The 4,717-nt window shown below is 40.5% G+C and overlaps 1 long non-coding RNA gene across 1 annotated transcript; it reads left to right on the forward strand.

Moving 5' to 3' along the window:
• The first annotated feature begins 1,545 nt into the window (after nt 1-1,545).
• On the forward strand, nt 1,546-2,359 carry LOC115694073 (uncharacterized). Its single transcript, XR_008815456.1, has 2 exons — nt 1,546-1,625; nt 2,016-2,359. It is a non-coding gene; the product is annotated as an uncharacterized LOC115694073 (long non-coding RNA).
• The last annotated feature ends 2,358 nt before the right edge of the window (nt 2,360-4,717 follow it).

Below are 4,717 nucleotides of genomic sequence, written 5' to 3' on the forward strand. Positions count from 1 at the left end.
AAAGTATACAAACTTACTATCATGCTATCGTGTGCCTTGTGCTAATCTCACGCCACCCTTGCTCCCAAATAGATCACTACAAAAAAACAAGGGTTTAGCCACGGAAAATTAGCGACGAAAAATACACTCGTTGCTAATTTGCAACGAAAAAAAATTCGTCGCTAATTTGTGATGGAATTTGCGATGTAAAAAAATTTTGTCGCTAATTTGCTACAAAAAAAAATTCGTCGCTAATTAGCGACGGAAAAAAAATTCGTCGCTAATTTGTTACGGAAAAAAAATTCGTAGTGATGAATTTTGCCACGAATATATTTCGTCACAATTTAGCGACGAAAAATTCAATTTTACGACACCGAATTGGCGATGAAATTTCTTTTGTCACAAATTCGTTTGGCGACGAATTTTTCCATTTTTTGTGGCAAAATTCGTCGCTAAAACCTACTTCTTTTGTAGTGACATAAATTAGAAAAGCAACGGTAGATTCATTTTTTTTTTAAATGAGATCGCAAAGTCGGGTTGCAGTTTGAAATCCTATTATAAGTTTATAAGGGTTTGAATGGATTGGGAACGTGATTATATCGGAGCCGCTACTAAGGGTGTGCATAAGAATCCATAGAAATGTGTGGGGACAAACCATTAGAACTTGAGAGTATATGATAAGTTTCGAGATATGGAGTCATAACTATATCATATCCTCATTATAACTTTTACTCGTGCATAGTACATGATAGATTGTCCTTTCATATAATTATTTGTACCAAAAAAGTACGAGAATATAGTAATTACTTGCTGTTTTATAGTTTTTAGGTACAAGTTTCAATATAAACTTGTAGAATTATTTTGTATTTTAGTTGTGCAATATCATTGGGTTTTGCTATCAATATAGTGAATTTGTACTTCATCGTATGATATACGAGTTTTTCTCATGTTGCGATGTAATAGAATAGCTTTTTGATAAGTTAAAATGCACAAGTTTTCTTTTGTAGAAATTCAACAAACTATTTAGTAATTTTTTCTTAAGAAAGAGTAGATCAATGGATTTTGGGTTTCAAATTGAGGCAAATACCATTCTCACATGAAAACCTGCTATCGCATAATAACATCCTAACTTTCCTTGCCATGTGAGGGAAAAATTGTTCGGTGACACACGCAAACTCTCTCTCTGTAATTGGTTTCTGGCATTCTCCATCACATTGAACTGACTACATTATTCTTTGCGGATCTCACTTTTGTATATTGAACTCAGCTTGTGGGGTTGTAGTGGCTTAGGTGTGAGACTCCTAGATCCTATAATTTGTATATTGCATTCTGTTACCATGGGTTCCTTGTGGTTCTTATTTTGTTGATTGAAATGCAGGCCCTGTATTTGAACTGCCCAGAGTTGAATAGCCTTGCCTGTAAAAATTTGCTCCCTGGTACGTTTTAAAAAATGTAATGGTCTTGATTGAGTGCTTACTTTAATTAATGGGATATTGATGCATCTCACATGCTTTCCTAATTTGCATCCTAATCTAACTTTAATTTTCTTTGCATTCTCAGATCGATTGCTAATTCAGTGCCCTTATTTAGAGAATGTATATGCATCAGGTTGTCAAGAATTGTTAATAGAGGTTATTCAAAACCAGGTATGATCTGAATTTAATCAGAATATAGCACTAACATCAATTTGTGCTGCTTGTCAATATGCTTCTCTAACCTATACGAGCTTGTTGATTACATCATCAAGCACTTTAAAACTTGAATTTGCGTAACAAACCTACCTCATAGACAATGTTAACCTTGCTGGAAACTTGATGTGATATTCCACTGACGCGAAAGTCTATGTCTCACTTTCTTGTTGAGACCCTTGTCTTGAGAATCCTGTATGTGAGAAGTTATACCTTGCTCTATCCCCCACTTTTCTTTGTCCTTCTTACAGTAACTTAAGATTTATTTATTTATTAAATAAATTGTTTGATCTCAAAGATTCAATGGTTTGAGGAAAGCATTAACATTTGTATTGCATCTACTTGTAGGTCAACAATGATTCTTTTCCCGTGGAAAACCATTTGCCCTTTAAACGTCTGGCTGATGGTTCCAAGAGAGTTCGAGTTCCCCATTTTCTGTGCCAACAGGTGAAGTCCCTCACCTACATATCTTCTAGTGGTTGTAACCTAAATGTCAATGCCGTTTCTTAGATACAGCTCCTTTTCTCTTTCATGTGAGCAAATGGAAAATGAATTGACAACAGCAAGTCTGATTATTGATTAGATAACAAGCAAATAGATGGACAATAGCATTAATGTCACGAGAGTATCTTGAAACATTGTATTTGCATTCTATTACTGGTGATGAAATAGAATAGGGAATCATATCATAACATCGCCTCACATGTTAACCATCTTTGCTCTTCTCTTTTTTCCAAGCAGCAAAAGGAGGCGGCCGTGTAATGTGCTTGCAGAATGATTATACATGTGGACAGTTTTGACAATTGACATGGTGATAGCTTCACTTGTTTGATGTCATATTACTGCTGAGGCAAGGCCCTCTAGACTGACTTCTTGCGGGTTCCTAACATTATTGCCGGTTGCTTATGCCTTGTAGAATTCTTTTAGGCATTGTGTGGCCCCCTGGTCACTATACTAGAAAACACTCTGGAGCTTAGCTTCAATAGCATAACTTCACCATTCTAAAATAAAGTTATCAACCTATGTAATTTCTGTGCAAACTGTCTTCGTATCAGGAGTTTCATGGAAAGACTAATTTACTGAGAATTTATATTAGAGCATGAACTGTTGCTGTTAATATTCATGTACTTGATATCAGAGGTTAGAAGGTACTCTGCAAGGTTGAGTTTGTGGTAGATATACCAAGTTTCAGCCATGTATTAGATACAGTTTGCACTTTGCCACGAACTTATTCGTGGCAAAATTCGTCGTTAATTTGCCACGAAAAATTTACTTTTGTCACGAATATTGTTTCGGAACGAATTTAGTGACGAATTTAAATCTGCCGCTAAATTAGCGACGAATTATCAAAATAGTTGCAAATGTGCGGCGAAAGTATATTTTCGTTGCTAAATTCGTCATAAATTAGCGATGGAATTAGCGATGAACTACAAAATTCACGGCATGTTCCCGACTATTTTATTTTCGTCGCTAATTAGCAACGGATTCAAATTCGTCGCTAAATTCATTCCAGAACAATGTTCGTGGCAAAAGTAAAAATTTTTCGTGGCAAATTAGCGACGAATTTTGCCATGAATAATTAGCGACGAATTTTGCCACGAAAAATTAGCGACGACATTGTCGCTAAAACCTACTTTTTTAGTAGTGGATTTGCTCGACCTGGAGCAGGGACATCCAATCTCCACAACCAAACAGGAGATAAAAGGTAAGCATCTGCCTAAAAACCTTATACTTGAAAGTGTTCTCACCTAGAACAACCTACTAATCTAACCAATTCCGATCTAATTACCTATTCTAACAATCAAAACATTTATTAAAACAACTAGATCAAAAATGACTAACTTGGACGACAGCGAGTCTCAGGTGCTCCGGTGGAGGGGTTTATGTGGGCCAAACTCATGATTATGCAAAAACACGATCCAAAATGCACCAAACAAGAAAGTAATCGATCAGAAACATGATTAGGGGATCAATAATCACAAAAACAAGAAGAAAATCACGGAATCAAGCACACAATGGATCGGGCACTTATTCGGGCATTTCAACAAACAGTTGGTAGGTGACTGGAAAGAAAATTTATCTTCTTCGTCGGAGACCAAATCGGAAATTCCAAACTACATGGAAGCTTTGGGATGGTCCTCCTGCACCTCCCCTACCAGTCTATGAGCTCAACTTCGCCTGGGAAGTCCTGGATTTGACAATCGGGGGTGGTTTTCAGGCATTTTGGATTAGCTTTTTCTCTGGACACTCCGAGTAGGAGGTCACTGGAGAGGTCGATTCGCCGGCACCTTTCCCGTCGGGACGGCTCTGGTCACTCGGCCTGAGGGACCTCTACTCCCTCTCTCTCTCAGTTTCTCTCTTTCTCTCTCTAGTTCTCTCTCTCTCTCTCCGGAATTCTGTCGAGCACCTTCTGTCTAACAAACCATCTTTCCTTCCCCTTTTTTATCTCTTCCCCGAGCGATTTCTGGCCACTAACCGACTTGGGAGACCGTTGTAATGGTTCCCCGTCGACAGTTGGAGGTTTCCGGCTGTCCAGCTTTCCTTTGCACGTGCTGGAATGGGAGCACTAAGGGCCTGTTTGGTTCAGCATTCAAATGCTGCTTTGGGGCTCTAAAGGCCCTTGGGCAAATGCAAACTTGTTTGGCAATTTTTTTTGCAAGCTTTGAGGAGATGCAATTGCATCTCCAAAGCTTCCTAAGGGCCTTTGGCTAAATGGAGGGTTGAAGGAGCATTGGGGAAGTAGCATTTTCGGAATGCAAGTGGCACTGTCGTCATTCCGCCACTGCTCATCGCGCCCAAGGAGCCACACCGGAGGCCGCCGAGGGTCCGCGATCGCCGCCTGGGGGGTCGGCTGAGCCTCAGGCGACCACGCTTCGGGTCGCCGAGCCTTCGGCGACCGCCGCTGGGGTCGCCCGGACCTCAAAGCGGCGCCGTGGTCGCCGCGACCCGCATCCGGGTCGCGCGACCCGAGCGCCGCCGAGGCTCGGGCGACCCTAGCGGCGGTCGCCGGGCCTCGGCGACCTCAGCGGTGGTCGCCGAGGTCGGCCGAC

This window comes from Syzygium oleosum, unplaced genomic scaffold, assembly GCF_021117445.2.
Source record: "Syzygium oleosum isolate NSW1041296 unplaced genomic scaffold, Sole_v2.1 Sole_v2.47, whole genome shotgun sequence".
Classification (NCBI taxonomy): domain Eukaryota; kingdom Viridiplantae; phylum Streptophyta; class Magnoliopsida; order Myrtales; family Myrtaceae; genus Syzygium; species Syzygium oleosum.